The sequence below is a fragment of the Sorex araneus genome, chromosome 2, assembly GCF_027595985.1.
Source record: "Sorex araneus isolate mSorAra2 chromosome 2, mSorAra2.pri, whole genome shotgun sequence".
In the NCBI taxonomy this organism is placed as follows: Eukaryota; Metazoa; Chordata; class Mammalia; order Eulipotyphla; family Soricidae; genus Sorex; species Sorex araneus.
The window spans coordinates 312,380,840-312,407,191 of NC_073303.1; the positions used below are offsets into that span (position 1 = coordinate 312,380,840).

The 26,352-nt window shown below is 38.1% G+C and overlaps 1 protein-coding gene across 5 annotated transcripts in view; it reads right to left on the minus strand.

Annotated features, from left to right (window-relative positions):
- The window catches only part of SERPINI1 (serpin family I member 1), a 99,705-nt gene that overhangs the window by 62,795 nt on the left and 10,558 nt on the right, over window positions 1–26,352 (minus strand). For 2 of the 5 annotated variants that reach the window (XM_055127130.1, XM_055127129.1), the window contains exon 2: window positions 22,105–22,199. The exons of the other annotated variants lie outside the window; for them this stretch is intronic. The gene's annotated coding sequence lies outside the window, so the exon portion shown is untranslated. The remainder of the gene's footprint in view (window positions 1–22,104; window positions 22,200–26,352) is intronic. 5 annotated transcript variants of the gene reach the window in all.

The following is a 26,352-nucleotide window of genomic DNA, read 5'->3' on the forward strand; positions in this document are numbered from 1 at the left end:
TTAACTTGTGATCTGCTCCTTACGTGTCTTCAGCATTACCAACATTTATAAAGCTAGTTATAGCCAAATAAATTACAAGAGATGGTTCCAACCAAATGCTAGAGTCACACTATGTGTAGGAGAGACTTGGCTCTAAGCAAATCAAAACAAAATAAATGTTTTTTATAACTTAACTTTAAAAATGATACAGAAAATTAACCCTGCAGAGATGAATGACTGGCACCAAGCTTCAGATTTTATATTGTAATAGATCTATATTTTAAAATATAGTTCCATAGTTCCATAAAGAAAAACAAGAAGAATCAAAGTTCAGCTTGAGATTAATGCATGAGATTATTTAAATGGGATGGGATATAGTTTCATACTTCTCACTTCTAGGACTGTTCGGAGTCTACATGTTGAAAAGTTCCAGAATTAACCAGCAAGGAGAAGAGGCAAAAACACGCACTCAGAGGAATAAGAAACCCTCCGAAATTTTTAGCACTGGTGCTGGGCAAGTGAAGTTGCCTCCAAAGACTGAGTCCCCAGCCTAAGGCTCAGGCCACATTTATACAGAATGCATACCCAGGCTTAGGGTGGTTTACACTGGGAACATGCTGTGGGGGAGGGGAGCAGGTGCTATATGACAAGGTGACAGAGCTCACAAGTATGTCAAAGTGAGGAGTGCACAGATATGGTAAAAGCAGGGTCAGGACTAAGGCATCCCGTGATACCGACAAGACGAAAAAAGCAAAAACAGGAAGCAGACCTTCCTTCTCAGGAATCAGACCTCCCTTCATTAAAATGTACGTAGGTCTCAGAAAATGGGTCCTTCCCTTCACAGAATGACTGAGTGCTTGGAGATCTGGGAGGTGTTAATTTGGAAGGAATAGCTGTGTTTCAAAATTAAAATAAATCATAAAAATTTACTATTTGACCTCAATCTTATCCCCCAAACCAATTAATTCATGGTATTCTAGAGTACACATAATGGTAGAATGAAATAGGCATCTAGACAAAATGAAAATTAAATGCTAATCCTTAGAACAAGTCATAATGTAGACGAAGGCAACTCCGTTATGCAGATTATGAAAATGAAACCTGGAGCCAAAGAGATTACTTAATGAGCTATTCATGAGATTGACTCCTGGCACCGTGAAAGCGGGAGTGTAAAGGTGGAATGCCAGGTGAACAAGTTACTTTAGTTGGTCACCCATCAAGAAGTGATACAATCAAAATAGATGATGGAATGACTGGGGTGGAAGGGAGACTGCAGCAGATTAAAGAAGGCCCCCAGTCCTTCTCTCTCTCTCTCTCTCTCTCTCTCTCTCTCTCTCTCTCTCTCCCTCTCTCTCTCTCTCTCTCCCTCTCTCTCTCTCTCTCTCCCTCTCTCTCTCTCTCTCTCTCTCTCTCCTCTCTCTCTCTCCCTCTCTCTCTCTCTCTCTCTCTCTCTCTCTCTCTCTCTCTCTGCATGAAAGAATAGGAAAACCTCAGGGTCAGGTAGGGCCTGCCTGTCTGAATAGATGGCAGAGTACATGCGGTGTTCATAGGCTACAGAAGATGCAGAAACAGGCAGGGCCTGAATATCCAGACAGCCAGAAGTCAATGGAAATAGACATCAGGACTGACTGAAGACTAGGAAAGCTGGGAAAGGACAATGGGGGGCAGTGGGGGACAGTCTGAGAGAGGCCCAAGATTTCAGGCCAGGAAAGCATGCACTGGAGAACAGTGTAGAAAAAGACCAGCCTGTTATGCAGTAGAAGGGAGCAGATGGGGGGACAGACCTTAGGGTGCCATCCGCAGGACCATGTGGCACTGGAAGGATGAGTAGCACCTCACATGGTTAACGGAGAGGCCTGAGCATTTGGGCAGGGACACAGATGGACCTACTTGAACTGTATGATAAACTCGAATAAGTTGAGCTTCTGATTTGCATATGCAATTTTTTCATATAATTCTCAAGCTCACGAAAATCCACTTTCAAGGTAACAGCACTAGTCCCCAGAGCACCACTGGGAGACACAAAACTCCCTCCTCACTTTTTAACCCCCCACCCCACCCCCACCTCCCAGCACAGAGCTGAGAATATCCCCAAGCATCACTGTGTGTAGCCCCAAAACAAAATGACAAAGCAAAAAGGAAAGAAAACCAATATAGCTACACAGGGACAGGAGGGAAACAGGCAGGGTGAAATTAGCAGAAAGAGCATTACCCAAGAGAAAAATCCTTAAGAACTGGCGAGAATATGCACCAGGACACACAGGTCATAATCACACCAAACACCTTGCTCTGTCCCAGCCCCTTTATTTTACCACATTGCATGTCTTTTGTTTTGCTTTACTTTGGGGCAACACCTGGCTATGCTCAGAACGTCCTCCTGGCTCTGTGCTCAGGGATCGTTCCTGGTGAGCTCTGGGGAATATAAGGTGCTGGTGATTAAACCCAGGTTGGCCACACGCAAGGTAAACACTCTGCCCACTGTACCATCTGCCCTGCTCTGTCCTAACTTTACCTAACCTTCCTCAAATAAATTTTCTACTGAATTCCATCATCTTATTCCCAGTTTTCTAGTTTCAGTCATGACTACCTGAAGATAAGCTGAGTACACTATCACAAAAACCAGTGAGTTGAAGATAGTTCAGTGTTCAAGCAATTTACAAAGAAGTAGAAAGGAGTTGTAATCTAAAGTTGTAACCTAAAGCCTTCAATCCATGCTATTTTTACAATGCCACACTACCCCACTGGGAGGGACTTAGAAGAAGTCACTTGGTCTGCTTTTCATACTGACTACAAGACTCACTCTGCTTAAGCTGTACGTGCATGCGTGTGTGTGAATGTGTGTACACAAATGTGTGTTACATATAAATGTGTGTGTGTATGAGTGTCCATTTCAGTGTTACACTGATTTCTTTCTCGGTGAATTATTTCTTAATACTTACATGAAATTTCACTCCCTTAACATGTGCACAGGACTGGAGTGATAGCATAGCGGGTAGGGTGTTTGCCTTACACCCGGCCAACTTGGGTTCGATTCCTCTGTCCCTTTTGGAGAGCCTGGCAAGCTACCTGTGTGTATTGGATATGCCAAAAACAGTAACAATAAGTCTCTCAATGAGAGACGTTACTGGTGTCTGCTCAAACAAATCGATGAGCAATGGGATGACAGTGACAGTGACTTACATGAAATTTCACTCCCTTAACATGTGCACAGGACCGGAGTGATAGAATAGCGGATAGGGTGTTTGCCTTACATCTGGCCAACCCGGGTTTGATTCCTCTGTCCCTCTCGGATAGCCCGGCAAGCTACCAAGAATATCTTGCCCGCATGGTGGGCCTGGCAAGCTACCCATGGCGTATTTGATATGCCAAAAACAGTAACAAGAAGTCTCACAATGGAGACGTTACTGGTGCCCGCTCGAGCAAATTGATGAACAATGGCATGACAGTGCTACAGTGCTAACATGTGCACTCTATTAATATTTGTAATGCTAGAAGAGACTTTGAAGGTAAAGCATATTAATTAGTAACATAAGTTGCATATGTCACTAAAATAAAATTCTAATTTATAATTTTTTATCAATACAAATTTTTACTCCATTTAGCAATATATCCTGAAAACTACTTCCTATTATTACATAAATAGCTTACTCATTTTAAAAAAAGTTTCACCACAGTTTGCTGTATGAGTATGCCTTAATTTATTTAATAGTATCCGATGAATAAGAATTTAGGTTATTGTAATATTTTATATTACCAACAATAAGGAGCTGAGCAGTTTCAGGAATATTTCATGGGTGTCCAGTTACCTCTGCAGAATAAATTCCTAGGAATTAACTTGTTAGGTAAAAAGACAAAAATACTTAAAATTCTAATAAATATTCCCAAACTGCTCTCTATAGAAGTTATTTCATTAAAAGTCCCAGACATACACTTAGGAAAAAATGAAGATCTGTAAAAAACCAAATATTTATATGCTGCTGAGGAATAGACAACAACAAAAGACTAGAATACTTCATCCTTTATTGTTCTTTCTAAGGAAAAAAAACAGACAGATTACATGTTAACCAACACTATAGGCTTATAATCAGCACAATCCAGATGGTAGGAAATCTACAGGACAATTGATTCAGTTTCAATGAATAATATATAGAAATAAAAGACAGAGTTTGGAAGCAGGGAGACAGATGGCTTAATAGAGACTTGAGAGACACATCAATGATTTACCATGTCTGGACTTTGAATGTTGGTTGAAACAAAAAGTAAAAGCCTTTAGTACTGACACAGCTGTATCTATGATAAGTAAACATCTATATCTTATTTGTAGAAATATTAACTATTGCAAGAATATTAATTCTTCTACTGCTGATACACGTAATACAATTTTTAAAAAATATAGCTTCCAAAAAGTGGTACAGTTCATCTAAAGTTATGTAGAAAAAAATTAAGAAGCCAAAGCAGTAAGAAAATTACTAGTTTAAAGTGGCAGTAAACAGATAATAAAACTCACTAAAGGCCACAATAATTGGAGTAGGTACTAAAAAATATAATTTAGAATATTTAGAGTAATATTGACATATTAAATGAGAAAGTAAGAAGGATAATTCAGTAAATGATGACTGGTATTGTCACATATTCCAAGAAGAGAATACATATTCTAAAAAATAAAATTGAATGCTTTATATTTTAAATCAAAATGGACCAAACTCTAATGTAAAAATGCTAAACTCTTTATTTCATGTATGTAAAAAAAAGATCTACAAGCATTGGAATCCTGTCTGTCTCCTTGAGGACTATCAACCGAGCCCACTAGTTAAGACTGCCTGCCCTGAGTGAGTGATTTTGGTATATTATCTTCACTTAAAGTTGAGCAAACTGAGATTTAGAGAGTTGGTAGATGGTTTAAGAAGCAAATAGTTCATAGTGAGTCGAGAGTCAGTCAGGCCCCCTTCTGCACAACAGTCCCTCCTTGTCACAGAGCTGTCAGAAGAGACCTATAACAACTTTGCCTATTAAACATTTAAATCCTAAAAAATACTGTAATGGAATTTACATAGAAAACAAAGTTAATTGAATGATATTTTAGAATGTAATGATGGTTGGAAGTGAAAAGAGACTCAGCAAACAGTATTTAAAAGAATAAGGAGGTGAGCAGCAAACAATTTTAATAAAAAGATTAGAATGATGTTATTGAATTGGTGATTATTTCATAAAAGCTTTAAGCAAAAAGTAATCCACTGATCTCTGGGGTCAGAGGCAGGAATTAGCATGAACAAATGCAAGGAGAAGGACGTGCCTTTTCAATTGAAGATCAGAAAAGGATCTGGTATTGTCACATATTCCAAGAATGGTATGGCAACAAATGGCATTGAGGGGATGAGTGAGTGAAAGTTGATTAGAATGAGTTATGAAATAATAATAATGTAGTGAGGGTTTAATAACTGAGCAAGGTAACTTATTTCAAGACCAGAGAAATTAATAGCTAGAGAATGGAGTAGTCAGATGTATTTGTTTTAAGAAAGATGGAGAAAAAGTAATACTCCAGGAAGGATAGTGAATAGATTATTTATTTTTATAAGTGCCTTGCAGGAATGGTATTATGAGAGGAAGAAAAGACGAAAACCTGTACATAAGGAGGGAGTGACTTTATAAAAAAAAAGAACAGGAAAATAATTTATAGAAAAGAGAAAAAACAAAGTATATAGGTAACAGATACCTGTAGAAAGGACTTGTAGCAGTCATGAAAGACTGAAAGTTTTTGTTGTGCTCCCTTCGGATGCAAGGTCATCTGCTGAGAACAAAATTATGAGCAGACATAATTTTGCTCATATTTTCTCATAGACACCAGACTTTGGGAGATTTTCCACTATACTTTCATATAAGAACTATTCTCAGTATTTCTGCCAAAACATATGGAAATATTTTATGCATATAATTTTGCCAAAGGAGTGTCATTCTTTTTTGCTAGAAAGTAGACTATGCAAACAAGCTATTTTTTAAAAATTAACATATATGGAAAGTTTTGTTATGATGCCATTTGTATCATAATTCTTTTACTTTCACAAAATATTGCTTTATTATACTAACAACTTTTAACTTTATTATTAATTAACATTGGTTTACAAGAACATAAATAATTTAAAGACAATGTTATCATGATGTGCTAATTTGCACATTGACAATGTTATTAATGAAAGTGCTAATTTGCAGTTCACTTGAACCTTTCAGCCCACTCCACTCCTATCTTGGAAACCTCAATTCTGGGATCAAAGTATATAGTTTTATTTTCACTGGACATTACCTATTCCTTGCTTTTTCCTCTCTATAACTACGTATTATTGAGATTGTGTGTTTTTCTTCCTTTTAGGAGGTGTCATACCTGGAAGTGCTCAGGGGCTTCTATTTCTGTGTTTGGAGGATTGTCACCACGCAATGCTCAGGGGTCCATGCAGTGTCAGGGATCAAACTGGGTCAGCCACATGCAAGACAAGCACCTAAACCCCAGTTCTATGTTTATGGTCCAAGATGATCTAGTTGTTATCTTTCTCCTGAATTACTTTTGCTTTTCATGTCCTCTCCAATTCTGTTATAGTAAAAGGCAAGATTTCATTTTTTTCTTATAGCTGCCTAGTACATAAGCCATATCTTTCCCACTAATCTGCCATCAAATATTTGAGTTATTTCCAGATCTTGGCTATTAAAAATAGCACTGTAAGGAGCTGGGTTGGTATGCATATATCTCTTCAAATTGCTGTTTGTGTGTGTGCATGCAATTGTGTGTGTGTGTGTGTGTTGAGGTAGAAAACTAGGAATCACTGAATCATATGCTAGATCTATTTTTTATTTTTTGAAGTCTTTGTACTGTTTTCCATAAAGGGTAGATTAATTTATATTCCCATTAACATTAACATTGATAGTTCCTTTTATTCCATTATCCTACCAGCACTTCTGTTTGATATGGTTCATCCTCATCAGTGTGAAGTGATATCTCATTGTCATTGTGATTTTCATTTTTCTGCTAAGTACTGAATATGAGAATTTTCACATGTGCATATTGGCCACCTGTATACAGTATGGGTTTGATTTTTGGGACATGCTTGGTGGTACTCAAGGCTTACTCCTAGTGGGACTTGGTGGAGCACATAGGGTGGGTGCCGTGTGCAAGGCAACCGCTCCACTGGCTGTACTATTTCTCTAGTCCACATCTCTATATCTTATTTGGGAAAGTATCTGTTTCGTATTTTTTTTTTCATTTTTCTGGACAGGGTTGTTTGTATTCGAGTTTTGTGTTTTGTGTCATTGAGATTGTGTGTTTTTGAATATTAGCACTATAACAGATTTATGGTATGCAGACATTTTCTCTTTTTTTTAAGAGATAGTATCACAGTACAGAAGCTTTTTAGTTTGATGAAATGCCATGTGTTGTCACTGTCACTGTCATCCCGTTGCTCATCGATTTGTTCCAGTGGGCACCAGTAACGTCTCTCATTGAGAGACTTATCGTTACTGTTTTTGGCATATCCAATACGCATGGGTAGCTTGCCAAGCTCTGCTGTGCGGACTTGATACTCTTCGTAGCTTGCCGGGCTTTCCGAGAGGGGCGGAGGAATCGAACTCGGGTTGGCCGCATGAAAGGCGAACGCCCAACTGCTGTGCTATCGCTCCAGCCATGTGTTAAGTTTTGTATTTATTTCCTTTGTCTTAGAGTTGAAACCTGAGTACATCACTAAAAGCCAGTATCATGAACTTCTTTTTATATGTTTTCTTCAATGTTTTTTATGGAAGTAGGCCTAAAATCTGTATCTTTGATTAATCCTGGGTTACCTTTAACGTATGGCATGAGATCGTTGGTGGGCATAATTTAGGTGGTCTACAGAGTGGATTTTTATTGTTATTTAATTGGAAGGGTCAGAATCAGCTTTTATTCAATTGGCTGCCAAATCTGAAGTAGACATTACTGAGCACATTGAAGGACACATTATTATAAGCAGTACAGACTTTTATTTACACAGCAGAAATGATAATGACATTTCACAAAATTAGAATATCAGTAGAATATAAAGATGTTATGTTGTTGACAAAGAATAAATTATTTTAGTTAAAATAACATTAAAGTATATATAAATCACAATTAGAACACTATCACTACTGTTCCATCCTATATTAGTCAACATGCAAAGCTAACATGACTTTAAGCTAATATAATTGATGATAAAATTAGAAACTGATACATTTTGGAATTTACTTTTACTAACAGGAAATCTGGCCTGTTCTTCAGCCATAAAGGCATGTAAAAATTTTTTTTTTTTCTTTTTGGGTCACACCTGGCAATGCACAAGGGTTACCTCCTGGCTTTGCACTCAGGAGTTACTCCTGGCAGTGCTCAGGGGACCATATGGGATGCTGGGAATCGAACCTGGGTCGGCCGCGTGCAAGGCAAACGCCCTACCCGCTGTGCTATTGCTCCAGCCCCAAGGCATGTAAAATTTTTAACCTGAAGACAATGGCTTATCAAATTTGACAATATCAAGCTTTCCACTGTTTATTTGGACTATTCAAGTCTCAAAGGTTTTGCAATTCAGTTTTTGCTAATTTTACTTATAACAAAACTTGCAATCCCAAAGCCTTTTGTTAGAATATCTGAAGATATGTTGAAAACAAAAGATCATATATCAGTAAACCACATAAAGGACATTGTTTTCTTGGTTTTGTTTTGGCAGGTGCTACACCTGGTGATGTGCAGTTAATTACTCCTGACTTTGCACTCAGGAATCACTTTTGGCAAGCTCAGGGATATTGGGGATCAAACACAACCCACTGTACTATCCCTGAGACACTGTTTTTTCTCTTACCAGGTCTGGTTGAAGAGGGCTCTTGTATAAACAAATCAAAGTTAATGTGAAGAAAACAATGATTACTTTTAAACAGCAGTCCATAAGTGGCTCTTCTATTGTGGAGGGCACTAATTACTTAGAAGTTAAAGAAACCTCGAGAGTGGTAAACTTCAGTACTAATTCTGCCATACTTTTTAACTGCCATCTTCAGGAGTTGTTATCATCATCCTTGATTAGAATGACATTCCTAGCCTTTGTCACTTGGCTAAATTCTATTTCTCTTTCAAAAGTCTCTTCGAGGAGGGAGGGTGCAGGGTGGGGGCTAAGGTGCCTCCAGCAGGTCAACCTGTACCTGCGGGGTGAGTGTGCCAGCAGTCTGATGGTGCTTTCAGGCTTCCTGATACCACCAAATTGCTGCTGTGCCCTTGGCTGGACTCCAATAACTTGGAGCCAAGTTTATCAAGAATCTAAACTGTCAAAAGTTAGGTATATGGGAGCCACACACAGACACACAGACACACACCACCTCTGGCTCAGCCACACAAGCTCACTTATTGGCCTTACTTCAGAGACCCATAGATAAATCTTGAGAGAGATCAAAAGCCACAGTTAATCTCGGACCTATGCATGGCTGAACGAAATGGGGTAAAAAAGAAGGGACAGGTTGGCCTGCTGCCCACCCAAGCAGCAGCCACTTGCTTCCACAATCCAAAATTGCCAGCACAGCCCCAGCCTGACTCCACCATCTCAGGACAGACCTCACCAAGATATAATCTGCTGAAAATTTGGGCATGTGGGTTTTGTGACTCCAAGCTTTCTCAGGGTCAGGATAGGTTATCTCCTCACCACCCCCCTGTACTTCTGGAAGCCTTGGCTGTGACATCTATACCCCAAAGTGCCACCCAGTTGAAAAGCTACTTCAGCTTTATTGTCCTGGTAAAAATGCCCTGAACAAACACCATGATCTCGTAGCACCTGTATTACAAACCATAATACCCAAAAGGAAAAGGAGAGAGAAGGGAGGCTGGGGATTGAGCGGTGGGGTGTTGGGGGATAGTGTTGGGGAAACTGGGGGCATTGGTGGTGGGAAATGTACAATGGTGGAGGGATGGGTGCTGGATCATTTTATGACTGAAATCCAATTATGAACAGCTTTGTAATGTTCTATCTCATGGATATTTAATTAAGAACAATTTAAAAAGTAGTGTGGAGTTCATGCCCAATTCAATCAGCTTAATCAATGGCTGAATAAATAGCAGTACTTCTACATTTAAAAAAAGTCATTTCACTAAAAGATAGGTCCAAAAAAGTAGTCTATATTTTGATACGTATGCCTAGAGCTCAGTGCAACTGACTTCATTAGAAAAGATTTTTTTTTTCCCCCCAACGATATGGTAGATAGACGCCTGGCCTTCTTCAGGACTTACTCCTGGATCTGGGCTCAGGGATCACTCCTACTAGTGCTCAGGGATATGTGGTGCCAGGGGTGGAACTGGGGTCAATAACATGCAAGGCAGTCTTCCTACCTGCTGCACTATCTGTCTGGTCCCACAACTTTAATGAATATTTACTAGAAATGATTGCAATAGCACAGTACTAGGTCGTTCGCCTTGCATGCAGCTGACCTGTGTTCGATTCCTCCGCCCCTCTGGGAGAGGCTGGCAAGCTACCAAGAGTATCTCGCCCCCATGGCAGAGCCAGGCAAGCTACCTGTGGCGTATTCAACATGCCAAAAATAGTAACAAACAAGTCTCACAACGGAGATGTTACTGGTGCCCGCTCCAGCAAATCGATAAGGAACAGTGATTACAGTTATGCAATGTTGATGGAAAGAAATCTCTATTAAAATCGAGAAAACTTGAACTTGATTCTGAACTCCACCACTCATTAAAGGCAATTTTTTTCCTCAGAATATTGTCTCTAGCCTACACAATGTGAATAACCATGCCTTCTACATCAGCACTGGACGGCGGTTATAAGAATAAAAGGGCCTAGAGTGAGTTAAACAGATGCGAACGCAGCACTTGGCTCCAGTAGATATTTCTCTAGACAAGTCACCAAGCTGACTTCTATCTCGATGTAAAATATGAATCAGAAACAGTTTCCATTCTCTTGGGCTTTTTAAAACAAAGTTTCCTAATCTTTTAATGGATTTTATTGTAACTTTATACAGTTTATTTACACCAATCCTTCTACTTGTGTTAAATACCTAAAGGATTAGTAAAATGTTCTATCAAATCTCATAATAACTTCATTTGAATTTATCTGATAAAAGGTAACATATTTCATTTTAGAGTTGTGATATTCCTTCCATTTCTCTAATATTCAATCAATACTATTTCAGTTAAAGGGCAGTATAATTTTCAGCTAATAAGATCACAGGGTTCTTATACAAAATGATATGAATGTTATTGCTTGCATTTATCATGTTATAGTATGAAAAACTGTAACTGAATGTTAATTTGAGTTTTCAATTTTAAGTCACTTTTAAAAAAATATATATATTTTTTTGATTTTTGGGTCACACCCGGCAATGCACAGGGGTTACTTACTCCTGGCAGTGCTTGGGGGACCATCTGGGATGCTGGGAATTGAACCCGGGTTGGCCGGGTGCAAGGCAAATGCCCTACCTGCTGTGCTATCGCTTCAGCCCCAAATAGTCACTTTAAAATGATTTTAGATCAACAAAGAACTTGAAAAGTATTTTAATATATATTCCACCTCATTTACCCAATGAAAACATCTTTTAAAAGATGTATAATTCACTGTAGCATTGTCCTCCCATTGCTCATTGATTTGCTCGAGTGGACTCCAGTAATGTCTCCATTGTGAGACTTGTTACTCTTTTTGGCATATAGAATACACCATGGGTAGCTTGCTAGGCTGTGCTATGGTAGCTTGCCGGGCTTTCCGAGAGGAATGGAGGGATTGAACCCAGGTCAGCCGTGTGCAAGTCAATGCCCTACTCGCTGTGTTATCGCTCCAGCATGTATAATTAAACCCAGAAAATTAACATTGATATATTACTAATCTATAGTTTTTTCCTTATTCAAATTTTTACTGTCAGTCCATGAATGTATTTTTTTCTAGTCCTGAATTCTATCTAGGAACCCACACTGAATTAGTTTTCCTGACTCCTTAGTTTCCTCCTCCAATGATTAAAACAAAGTTTTCTTGGTAGATACATTAAGATTATGTAGGGGCAAGAGTGATATTACATTGGATATGATGCTTGTTTTGCACATGGCTGACCAGGATGTGATCCCTGCTACTCCACACAATACCCTGATCTGCACAAGTGATTTCCTGAGTGCAGAGTCAGGCATAAGCGCTGATGGGTATGGCCCCCAAACCAAAAAACAAACAAATAAAAAAAACACACAAAAAATAAAAGATTAGATATTCTATATTTTTTTGTATTTTTGTCTACTCATTTTTACAGCTGTCACTTATTTATTTTATTGTTGATGTGTGCAGATGTCACTCAAGGAGAGGCTTTGGGTTCATCATGCTTCAACAATTTCATGTGGTATTCACCAAAGAATGATTTTTTAAAATTAATCCTATAATTCTTTAAATATTATTTAACTGGAATTCTACTGAGGAAGATGTATCCCTTTAATTCACTTATGTATTCAAGATATTCAAATTATTTTTTATATAAGTATTTTATTCTATAGGTTAAAGTCCACTGCCATCATAATTTTATTGCTCAAAGTTTTGTGTGCTTTTGAGCTATGGGCTTTTTTGATTCTTCAACTCACAAAGATCAATGTCTTGCTAAAAATCAATTTAGCATATTAAGAAAATGTCTGCTTGGAGAGATGACACGAGAAAAATTTAAAATGTGTAACTATAGATATAGCTAGAGTTAAATAAGAAAAAGTGTTGGAGATATCAAAGACACTGAATACTAAACCCAAGTACCAACAGTTCCAAGAAGGAAGACAGAACTACAAGAATATGAAACTTTTTTTTTTTGCTTTTTGGGTCACACCTGGCGATGCACAGGGGTTACTCCTGGCTCTGCACTCAGGAATTACCCCTGGCCGTGCTCAGGGGACCATATGGGATGCTGGGATTTGAACCCGGGTCGGCCGCGTGCAAGGCAAACGCCCTACCCGCTGTGCTATCTCTCCAGCCCCAAGAATATGAAACTTAGTACCTTTGATATGTATACTCTACTGGGAGATGTAGGTAGTACAAGAAAAACACTTAGGGGAATTTATATCTTGGGTCAATCTGAATATAAAACGGCCAGAAACTAATATAATTTGTCTATATCTCAAATGTGTATGTGATGGGAGAAAGAGAGAAAATTGGGCTGCAATAATGAGAATTTTTAAAACAGACATTAAACTAGTCTTAAATGATTGTGTGACACAAATGCTGTGCAATAGATTGGTGACCATATCTGTTCATAATATCACTTACTGATTAATCACACATATTCAGATGTTGAATGTTCCTAAAACTATGCAAACACTACGGATATAAGCAACAATTAAATACTGCTTTCAGTGACATTGTATTCCAGTGGAGTTGAGTTCCTTTTCAGAAGGTGAACTATTTCTGGTAGATTTCTTCAGTAAAGTGGGAGGTTGGTGTTTGTATTAGAAATTCTTTTGAGCACTGAAGTAATTTTATACTGCAATTCAATAATTTGATTATTTTTCAAAAAGACGCTTTGACTTGGAGATAGATTAGGAAATGAGGCACTTCCTTGCCTTGCATTAGTTTAACCCTGGTTTTATCCCCTAAGCATCTGTGGGTGCAGGTCTGGGGATCCAAAGAACTACCAGATATGGCCCTGGAGTGCTTCAGAGAACTGCAGGTCTCCGTAATCAAGAGTCACATTGTCTGGGGCTGGAGCGATAGCACAGCGGGTAGGGCGTTTGCCCTGCATGCGGCCGACCCGGGTTCGATCCCTGGCATCCCATAAGGTCCCCCAAGCACTGCCAGGAGCAATTCCTGAGTGCAAAGCCAGGAATAACCCCTGAGCATCGCTGGGTGTGATCCAAAAAGCAAAAAAAAAAAAAAGTCACATTTTCTGGAAAGGTCTCTGGATCCTATGGAGACCACTTTGGTGCCCCACACCCTGACTGAAAAAAAATAGTGCTGCTCAATATGTATTTCTTTCAAAATAACCTAATCACTAATTATGCAATTTTATTTAATACATTTTTATATCTAAATCATCCCACCAATTTGATTCCCTATGAATGAAAAAAATCTTATTTACATACTCACCAACTCTTATTTTTCACTCAGTGATTTAAACTTATGATGTAACAATCAGCTGAGACTAAGAATACATTACTTTTAAGGTCAGATGCAGATAGTTGGCTGAATATCTAGTTACTTTGTTTCCTTGCCTTCCTATAATCAAACAATTATAGTTATAGATTATAAATTATGTTTATTACTATGATTTAGTAATTAAAGGAGCAAATGCATATTTACATATTAAACAGTAAGATGTCTTATCTTAATCTTATGACTAATGACTTATTTTTGAGAGTTTTATAAAGAAAAAAATAAAAAATTGATAATATCTGCTTTTTTAATAGCTAATAATATAGGCTTTAACTTTATTAATCTAGACCTAAATTATTTCATTCAGTCTAGAATCTGAGACTGCGAGAAGAAAGGGCAAAAAATAGATGAAAACCAACATTTTTTTTTTTTTAAGTAAACAGATTTTATTTGGAGGTTTCTGAGGGAAAGAGGAAGGGATAAGTGGGAGAGAGAATAGTAAGAATAATGCGCTCAAGAGAAAACTCGGGCTTCTCCAAGGGTGGAGAGTACTCTATACACATCCTAGCTCTAGACACGAAAGCATGAAAGTACACATCTCAAGAGGGGAGATGCAGGTGACACATGTACTTGGGCCCCCGCATGTGCTCGGCCACGTGGGCACAAGCAGCACATGGGCTCCGGCAGCATATGCGCCGAAAATCAACACATTTTTAAAAAATTATTTATTTGATAAAATCAAATCCACATTTTATGTTTACTGAATTTAAGTTTAAACAGTCGGAGAAATAGATCTGTATTTTACAAGGTTACAGTATTAACCACTGCCTCTCCCAACCTCTTCACCTCTAAAATAACATATTATTTCACAATGAGTAGTTAGACCATAATGGAGTTGCCTGAAGGAGTCTAATATTCTATCATTTCATTTATTAAATGTACCTATTTTCATGCTGATTGATTTTATTATACTCAATACATCAGTATTGTTGTCTATTTGCTTATCCAAAATCAGAGACTAAAGTGTGTTGCAGATTGAAAAATCAATAAATTTAGGTTCAGAGACAGTACAATGAGTGGGTAGGGTGCTTACCTTGCATTCAGCTGACCCAAGTCCACCCCTGGTACCACAGAAATGTCAGGAGTGATTCCTAAACATAAAGTCAGAAGTAAACCTGAGCACAGAGAGATGTTGTCTCCAAACTAAACTCAACCATGAAATGAAAATCTATATTGGCTCTATATTGGAGGTCAGAGTAAGGTAATCATCACAATACCATGTGCTATCTTTCAGTTTAGAAAGTGCTTCCAAATTAGCATCCTGAAACATAACATGGGTTAAACGGAATCATTCTCTACCCCCAACATTTAAACTTATGAAATGTGGACATGCTAATACTGTGACATCTAGTTCTGCAAACTGCTAGGAAGGTTGAAAGATTCAGAGAGAGGAAGGAATAGGAATTGCTGAATGAATATATTCCTAGAACTATCACTTTGGACAATGAAAAGACTCACTGAGGTTCCTGAGGCTTACAGGAAAGTTGGCAAAGGTAACTTGTGAATAGCAGGAGATCAGTAACAGGGTGAAAAAGTGCTGATGGCAAACCAGAAAGCAAAAATCTACTAAATTAGGAGGACAGGAACGAAACCAATTAAATCAAGTCCATTTAACGATGTAGGCACAAAACCCAGCAATCAAAGACAGAAATCCTGAGCTGGAGGAAAATGAAGGGACTTCGCTGATCAAAAATGGGACTATGAAAAGAGTAGAGCCAGACAAAAAGCTATGCTATAACTATAAAAATAATGAGGATACATTCAATTAAATTTCCTTCCTGAATATAGCTTTTCCAGAGTAGTTTTACTTCTAATAGATACATCTGATTAAAGAAACTGCTAGAGTGCCTCAAAGACAAGGAAATTCAAGCTATGCCCCACTGCAGATTTTCTTAAAGTGAGGTCATAAAACTTAATTTTATTCTATGTTGACACCTAAAATATTCAAATCTGATAAAAATATTCAACTTATAGAAAATACATTGTTACACTGGAATGTTAAAAATATTTTCCTCCTAAATGTATGGTGTTTAGTTTGCTTAAATATTTCAACTGCATAAACAATACAAATACTTGCAAAATGTTTACAATTGTAAAGCAGTAGAAAAACGGTAAGAAATGATTTCATCTATTCTATTGGCTTGAATTCTATCTCCCAAGTCCAACATTTGGCTAGAATGTGAGATCCTATTAACTAATAAATTCTTGCTTTTCCTATTTTGGGTATTTAAGGACACCATATGGTGATTCTAGCCCTCATCCCACTTCTCACCTGGATTTAAAGCCTAATTAAGTGATATAAAAATAATTATAGTTATCAAATTCTTAAACTGAAATAAAGCAAAGGTAAATATAAAATAACTCTTTCAGCAGCATCATATATATAATCATTTCTCTTACAAAAGAAACTTAATGTAAGTTTGATAAATTAGTTTTCAGAGCAAAAAATTAACCTCTCCTCCCAAATTATGAGGTCATAACTGTCTTTGGAATGAAATCCAAAGTATATATCCTTGGTAGGGTTACTATAAAGGATGCAGTGGTATTTCTTGCAAACATACTGTAGTATAACTATAAATACCTGCAGTTTAAAAACTATATACGTATCTCTATGCATATATATATATATATATATATTGCTCAGTAACATTTTAAGTTTTGCCTAATAGCATTTTTAAAGTTTTTGTTTTGTTTTGTTTTTGTTTTAGGGCAACATCCAGCAGATCCAGCAGCGATTAGGAGGATTTCCTCTTGGCTCTGTGCTCAGGGATCACTCCTGGCATGCTCTGGGAACCATATGGGATGCCAGGGATGCCCAAGATGGGTATTTCTTAAACTTAGACTCAGCAAGCACATGTAAAGAATAAATACTATATGTCCACAAATAGCCATTCTGAAGTAGGCAATTAAGGAGAGGTGCAAGTTTAGGTAATTTCAAATAGTGATATTCTGTTCCCTATACCATTCCCAATCTCTGTGAGGAAGCAGGTTTTTCAATAATCACTGGCAGTAAAAACATATAAATGTTTTCAAAAAATTAAAGTTCATAAAAATTAATGAGCACTTGCTATAGGTTTTCTTATCTAACTCCCATCATGGTATTTTGAGTGAAGAATTTTGGAAAAGAGTAAACAAATTTATTCAATATTTACAATATATATGCACTTTTTTTTTAGGTGCTGGGGACAAAGATGAGCTCAAATTAAAGTGTCTGATCCCAAAAACTTAAAACCTAGGGACAAGAAAAGTTGTATTACTTCATTTTCCATATATATATGTATATATATGGACCATATTTCTAGAGTCCCTTTATTGTTGTATCTTCTGAATAATTTTATTTCTTTGTGCTTCAAGACATTTTGTGTGTCTGTGTGTGTGTGTGTGTCCCCAGGGGTCACATACAGCTGTGCTCAGACCTTCTTTCTGACTCGGCACTCAGGGATTACTCCTGGTGGGATCAGGGGACCACAGGAGGTGTTAGGGATTAAACCCAGGTCAACATGCCTTATCTCCTATACTCTCTCTCGCCCAATCCTAGACAATTTTATATACCTGGTTCTGGATACATTGTGGACACAGAACAGGGGAAGCTTCTTTACAGAAATGATGCCCAACCACAGAAATGAACCTATGACTACCTAATTTCCAACTGTATTGAATACTGTAAAAAACAAAAACAATACTGTGCTCTAGGGGAAAAAAGAAATCTGGAGCCTACTTTAAATTTACCAGGGGATGAGGGAAGTCTTCTTGGAGCAAGTGTCATTAACCTGAGAGTTTAAGAATAAAAAATATTTAGAAGTGAAATAATACCAAATGGAGGGAATAATATGAAGACCAAGTATAGGAAAAAAAAAACCACTGTAAGCAGCTGAAAGAAAAACATGAATATAAAAGTAAAAGTATAGGATGGCACAAATACTAGGGGCTGACCTATATAGAAGATGGTATCACTGTCACTGTCACCACTGTCATTCCACTGCTCGTCAATTAGCTGGAGTGGGTACCAGTAATGTCTCCATTGTGAGACTTGTTACTGTTTTTGGCATATCGAATACACCATGGGTAGCTTGCAAGGCTCTGCCGTGTGGGTGAGATACTCTCGGTAGCTTGCCGGGCTCTCCAAGAAGGGCGGAGGAATCAAACCCAGGTCGGCTTCATGCAGGGCAAACGCCCTACCCACTGTGCTAGAAGGGGTAAAGATTGAAAATCTTACACTTCCAAAAAGCAGAACAATTTAAGATGCTGATAATTATAGCATGCATTATAGGGCATCTTGAAGTAGAAAATTTAAAAAACAAATTGGATAGTTATTGTTGGCGAAAGGAAATATTAACTGTATTAAGGTGAAAGCAAGAGAAATTAAAGAGAAAAATCAGGATATTTTTAGTTAGGAAACAGACTGTGTGCCTTGATGGCCTCCTAGTTCAGAACTCAAGGCTCCAACAGTGCTGTTTTGCCTGTCAGAGCGCTGGAACTTTCAGCCCAATTGGCCGAGTACCCTGGACTTTATGGCAGTAACTGAGAGATCTTCTCACCACACTATCTCCCACCTCTTCCCCCCACAAAAGACCAGAAAGGATATGTGACAGAAATGATGAAACAGGAAGGGCCCTTCACTGAGATGGAAAAGGCTGAAGAACGTAGTACAGAGAAAGATGAGAAAGGAGGCTTGAACAGATGTGAGATACCCAAATATACCAATGGAAAGTTTAGAAAATAGTGCATTAAACAAATAAAAATGTCAACAGCAACAAAAGTTAAAATTCAGAGTTTGGATCTGGAATATAAATGCATTTGGGAGTTGTCAGTACATGTGTGATTACTGGGAAGGCTGAGATTCTGGGGGAGTTAGTGGGGTCTGACCTATGGTCTTAGGAAGATAAAGAGAAAATGGCTATCCATATAGACAAAGGGCATGGCAAAAGCAGAGGCATGATGGTATTTCACCTGACATGTATTCATCTAAAAAATACATTCGTAGTTTGGTAGAAGACTATCTACTTTGGATAACTGACATATTTTATTTAAACAGATTTTTTCCTGTAGGTAAAAAATAGTAACATTTTATTGATAATATAAACTTGAATCTAATAAAGACATGAATTGGAACAAAATTCATTTATATAGTGGGGAAGTATACAGTTCTAAAATGCTGCTATTTCATACATAAAGGCAATTACTTATATCAAAGGCTTATTACTTCAGATTTTTATAGAATATTTTATAGTAGGACTGCACTGTTGTCTCTGTTGTTCATCGATTTGCTTGAGCGGGCACCAGTAACGTCTCCATTGTGAGACATGTTGTTACTGTTTTTGGCATATCGAATAAGCCACGGTTAGCTTGCCAGGCTCTGCTGTGTGGGCGGAACACTCTCGATAAGAAAATTTTACAGTATCTTTATGAATATTTCATAACAAATTAAATACTTCAAATCTGCTCTTTACTAATTTACACATTCCTGATAATCAAGCTAATAGTCTGAAAATGCCATTGAAAACCTAAATAATATTTCAACTATTAATTCCAATAATATTTCTTGGTGTATCTACATACTCAGCAACATAAGCATTTGCAATTTCACACATCTCAAATTTTTTGTACACCACAGGAAAAACATCTGATATTCCACTCCTTTCTAAGGGCAGAAAACACTGAAGGAAAATTAATAGATAGCTCTATAATTTAACTTAATCTTAGTGTATAGACTGTTTTTAAAAAATATCTTTCCTTTCTTTTTTTGGGGATTTGGTCCACACCCTGTTGTTCTCAGGAATCACTCCTGGTTGTCTTGAGTGCCAGAAATCAAATCTGGATAGGCTGTGTGCAAGGCAAGTGCTCTACCCACTGTACTATCGCTTCAGCTCCTAGAATTGAGTTTGATATTAGCTGATATTAAGCAGTGTTTTGTACTATTACTGTACATATTCTAGCTTTGTCTGAAGTCAGAATTATATATATGTATTACCCCAATTACCCGAGTTCTTATTCTAAATAGGCCAGATGTGTAGTTATAAGTGTCTCAACTTTTTTTAAAATGTAGGAGAACTTCAAGACTGGGGCTAGCTCAGCAGTAAACACGTGCATCACAGGCGTCTTCATAGTTGCAGAATGCAAGGCACACGACACAAACACACATAACTGGGGGCCATTCTAGAGAAATACACAGAGGATTCAGTCACTTCTGAAGTAATGAACACAAAAGTATTTAGGAAGAAACAATCCAAAATTGGTAGAGAGTGCATTAGGGTTACCTATGTTACTTTCTATGCCTTGCTGGCGTCATCTGTGCAATGGAAATTTAAGTAGTGGCATATTCGATATGCAAAAAACAGCAACAAGTCTCTCAATGGAGACGTTACTGGTACCCTCTCAAGCAAATCAATGAACAAGGGAGGACAGTGCTACAGTGCTACAATTCTCTCATAGGATTATTATAATAGGGAGGATAATACATGTAGGTAGATATTAACATTGGTTATAGCTAAAGTCTAGTCTCAAAACAATTTCTCTTCACACACTAATAATAGTCTTCATAGATATGCAAACTAGAACCAGGAATAGTGAAACATTGTAGAATATGACTGAAAATTCATAACTCAATGTTGCAGTTTCTTTTTCATTAGCTTCTGTGTGCAGACATCGTGTTATTCCTATTAAATTGTGCTGCTCAAATACATCTCCTAGAATTTCTAAATTCATCATGGAAAAGAGAAAAAAACCTACTTAACATAGTCATTTAATATGCATATCTCTAAAACCAACATTACAGTAACAAATGTTTTCTGTATTTAATATTTATATGCAAATTATACACAGAAAAGGCAAAAATTCATTTTCATCAATTTCTTTAAAACTGAATAAACCCAGTTTTGCCAAACTGGGTGCTTTGCCAAAAGTGGTGAATTTAGGGGCTGGAGAGATAGCACAGCAGGTAGGGCGTTTGCCTTGCACGCGGCCGACCCGGGTTCGATCCCCAGCATCCCATATGGTCCCCTGAGCACCGCCAGGGGTAATTCCTGAGTGTAGAGCCAGGAATAACCCCTGTGCATCACCAGGTGTGACCCAAAAAGCAAAAAAAAAAAAAAAAAAAAAAAAAGTGGTAAATTTATTACTTAATCATCAAACTTTCATCATTTGTATGAAACTTTAAGAATATTTATATTTATTTACCTTTAACTCAGAAAACTGGAAATACAAAATTTATACTTTGTTCCATCAGCCTCATCACTCATTTAACAAACACACACTGAGCACCTGACATTCTCCCTATGTCTTTGGACTTCACTGAGGTATCAAGACTTGTGCCTTTACTTTTGTTTTGGAGCCACACCTGGCAATGCTCAGGGGTTACTCATTGCTCTGCATTCAGGAAATACTCCTGAAGGTGCTCAGAGAATTCTATGGGATGCTGAATATTAGACCTCAGTTGGCCATCTGCAAAGCAAATGCTGGGAGAGAAGGCAGTTGGGATCGAGAAGGAACCATCTATGAAAAAGATATTTAGAAATGATCATTCTGAATAAGAAGTGCGCTGAAAGTAGGTAAAGGAACAAACATGATAAACTCTCACTATCTGTTGTATTGCAAACTATAATGCCCAAAGGGGGGGGGGGAGAGAAAGAGAGAGGGGAGAGGGAGGGAGAAGGGTGGAGAGAGTGAGAGAGGGGAGAGACGAGAGAGACAGAGACAAAGAGAGAGTGAGAGGGGGAGAGACAGGGAGGGAGGGGGAGAGAGACAGAGAGACAAAGTGCTTGCCACAGAGCATAGAGATGGATGGGGATGGATGGTGGTAGCAGGAGGGAAAATGAGGATACTGGTGGTGGGGAAATGTACGCTTGTTGGAACACTGTATGACTGGAACCCAATCATGAACGGCCTTATAACTTGTATTTCATGGTGATTCAATTAAAAACACATAAATAAAAAGCAAAGTGAAGGTGGGGCTGGAACAACAGTGCAGCGGTACACTTACCTTGCATGCTGCCAATTTGGGTTTGATCCTCAGTATTGCCGACAGGGTCCCCCAAGCCTACCAGGAGTGATCCATCAATGCAGAACCAAGAGAGTCTGAGCACCACCAGGAGTGGCCCCCAAATAAAACAAACATAAACAAAATAAAAGCAAAGTGGATTTCTAGAGTGATGCATTATTATTTCAATATAAAATATGACCTAGGAAACTGAGTGCTAATACGTACAATCCTTTTGAGAGAAATGGATTTCAATGATCCACTGACTTATTATTTATTTTAGTGTTTTAATTTTATTTTGGTTTCCCAAATGATGCTCAGGAGGCCTGCGGATCTCGCCTGGTAATTCTAAGGTAACTGGGTTGGCATGCAGTGCTGCTCAAGGCTCACTGTGCCGAGAACCCAGGCCACCCCAGCAGTGCTCAGAGGGCATACCTGGCAGTGCTCAGGAGTCTCTAGGACTGCACTTAGTGATACCTGGGGTCCCACAGGCTGCGCCTGGCAGTACTAGGGACCTATGGGATTGCACCTGGTAATAGCTGGGAAACCTTATGGTGCTGGGGTGAACTGAGGTCTGATACATATGCAAGGTGCCTCAACCACTGTACTATCTTGGGTCTCTATCAACTATCTACTACCTTCAGCTGATTTGCAACACTAACTATAGTGTAAAAGGTGTAAACTCATTTTTTTTTGTTGTACAGACATATTAAGAAACTTTTTAAACAATTCTTAAGGACATACAATTGCTTTTTAATATCTACAGCAATTCATTCTCTCTTACTGCTCAGACACTCAAATTTTATAGCCATTCTTCCTTAAACTTAAATTTTGCAGGGAGCAGGATGGGCAATTTCAATAACCCCAACTATATAGCTAAATATAAAACATTAGAGAATAATAGTGATTATGGAAAGAGTATTCATATAAAGTAAATCCACACACATAAACTCATACACTTACCTATTATCTAACTTCTGATTTATCATTTTTCGCACTGTAGCAAATACAGGACCAATTAATCTCAAATCTGTGAATGTTTCATCAATGCTCTTTCTAGTCCATTATAACTACCTTTGCTTGTACCTATGGCAATTTAGTCCTTTACTATTCTTGATTTATTCATTTCCTTTGACCTCAGCCTTGACGCCACACCTTGTTTGTTTTGCATCTGTTTTAAGTATTTTAATATCATGTGATAAGCACATTAGGTTTATGGCTATTAAAACTTTTCTGTGAATTACATTCTTACCAGTATAAATAATCCTATTGACCAAGTCAGTTTTTTTTTTCCTTGAATTTTTATTGACATTTATCATGCTTCACAAACACAGCCCTACTACATTTTTATGGTTATTATTGTTTTGCTATCTTTTTACGTTGAATTAAAATGATTTTGCTTACCTTTGCCCTCCTCCTCCCCTTTTTTGATTTGGGGCCACATCTGGCCTTGCTCAGATTTATTCCTCATTCTGTGCTCAGAGATCACACACTTCTGGTGGTGTTCAGGGTAACACAGACAGGGCAGGGGATGGAATCAGGGTTGGCCTAACAACCAATTTCTTGCTTGTCAGGTCACACCCAGCGATACTCAGGCCTCTGTACAATCTCTCTGACCTGGCTTTGTATATTTTAAAAACTAATTTAGCATTTTCTAACTTGTTTATTCTTTTACTTTCACCATACTTCTTTTCTTTGTTCTTAAACTACTCACTTTTCCCTGAAAGTGAAGGCAAAAATTTACTGGCAGTAAAACTTATAAAATATTGAAAATGCTTCGTCTTCTTTTTTTTTTTTAATGGAGGTCACATGCCGAAGAGCTCAGGGGATCAGGCAGCATTACAGTGACTCCTGTTGTGCCAGAGTCTAGTGCTCAGCCTGCCGGTGCTTGGGCACCACCAGTATCACATCTGGGGCTGCTGAGGAGAGAAAGCACAGAATGCCAAGAATCAAACCCAAGGCCATGAACATGGTGAACATGTGATCTACACTTGAATGATCTCTCCAGTTCTAAATATGCATTCTTATATAAGCTTCTTTTTGTCTTCTAAATGATACTTGGCATTCAACCAAGAACATTATTTTATTCTACCTAAAGACATCTCATTTTGAAATAACTGCTCAATTATTTTTAACATTTGTACTGTTTTGGAACAAAATAGTATCTACTTCTTATTTACTTATTGTTATTTTATTTCAGCTATGAGGACATGGAGTGTGCTCAGGAGCTACTCCCAGCTCCGGGCCCCCCTCCCAGTAGAGCTCAGGGGTCTCAGCCTGGAGTCTCCGGCAAGCAAATCATGTACACCAGGTTAGGCAATCTCTTCAGTCATCCCTATTTATTTTGGGCCTCTGCAACACTGGTTGGGCAGGAGCCACAGTCTGATTCGGTAGGCTGGATGGTTCTATGAAGGCCCACTTATACAAACGAGCATTTTTTTGTACTAGGGATGCAGCTTAGTGGCAGTTAATGCCTTGCATACATGAAACATTTGTTTGATTTAATGATTTTAGTATGTTCATTAAGCTGTTTAACAGTAACCAGTAATTTTATATTGTTCTAAAACGCCAAAAAAGAAATCTTCTATTATCAGTCACTTCCCAATTCCCATATTGCTTGGTACTAAGACTCTTTGTGATCTTGTGTGTCTACTTGGTTTAGTATATTCTCAACATGTTATCCATGTAATAGTGTATCAGCATTTCTATCTTCTTTTGATCAAATAATGTCTCAAATGATATATTTTGTTTACCCATTTTCCACTAATGAAAGCTGGACTTTTCTCCATATTTTTTAACTAATAATGCTTCACTGTCACTGCCACTGTCATTCCATTGTTCATCGATTTGTTTGAGTGGGCACAGTAACGTCTCTCAATGTGAGACTTATTGTTACTGTTTTTGGTATATCCAATATGCCACGAGTAGCTTGCCAGGCTCTGCAGTGCAGGCTCGATAATCTCGATAGCTTGCTGGGCTCTCTAAGAGGGGTGAAGGAATCGAACACGGGTCGGCTGCGTGAAAGGTAAACGCCCTACTGCTGTGCTATTGCTCCAGCACAACTAATAATGCTACTGATTTTTTTTTTCTTGCTTGTTAGGTCATACCTATCGATACTCAAGGCATTACTTCAAGCTCTGCACTCAGGAACCACTCCTGGCGGTGCTCGGGGGATGATATGGGATGCTGGGAATCAAACCCCAGTCAGCCGGGTGCAAGGCAAACGCCCTATCCACTGTGCTATCACTCTAGCCCCCTACTCTGATATTTTTAAGTCTTTGCACAAACCTATTTTTTTCCCAATTCTAAAAAATATATATGCCTAGTATGTCTTCTTGGCCACATACTACTATCTCTAAGGGTAATACTTTGAGGAATAGCCACACTATTTTCCAGCTTAGCTGCACCATTTACAATACCATAAATAATTTAAGGGGTCAAGTTTCTTCACAATCTAATACTTATTCTTGTCTGTCTTTTAAAATTTAAGCCATCAAATGGGTGTGAACAATATCTTATTGTAATTGATGTTGCATTTATTAACTAATGACATATAGCTTCTATGTGTTTATTGTGCAAATGCAAATTTATATAGCATGCCTGGAGAAAGGAATGTCTGTTCAAATCTATTTATCTTTCTTTGGGGGTTGGGGCTTGGAGGATGTGCTGGGTGGGGAATCCAGGGGTTCCTTTCAGAGATACAAGGCCTGTTGGTGTTGGGCCTGAGTGTCAGGGGACATCAGGGAATAAAGTACTGGTGGAGGCCTGCAGAAGTGAGGGGCATCAAAACCACTCTAGCAATTCTCCTGGGGCCTCCTCAGTTCCCAGGCTTAACTCAGGGACGTGCACACATGCAAAGGCACGAGTGCCAAACCTTTGAACTATCTCCCTGGTCACCCCTCACATCTATTTTCAATGGAATTTTCTTTTTACTTTTGAGTTGTAAGAATTCTTTATGTACTAAGTATCCTACCTATTTAATTTGCAAACATTTGCTCCCATTCTTTGGCTTGCCTTTTCTTGATAGTTTTTTTTTTTTAATGCAAACTTTTAAAATGAGCAGCTAGAATATATTTTACTTGTGCCTTCATGTCATACTTACTGAAGCAGAGTGATAATGTAAGCATACATTTCATCTATGAGTTTAATAGGCTTATTTCTTTCATTTAGGCCTATGATCCATTTTGAGTTTTACTTTTGGTGTGAGGCAGAGTTCAATTTAATCCTTTCACATGTGGATTTCCAGTTATC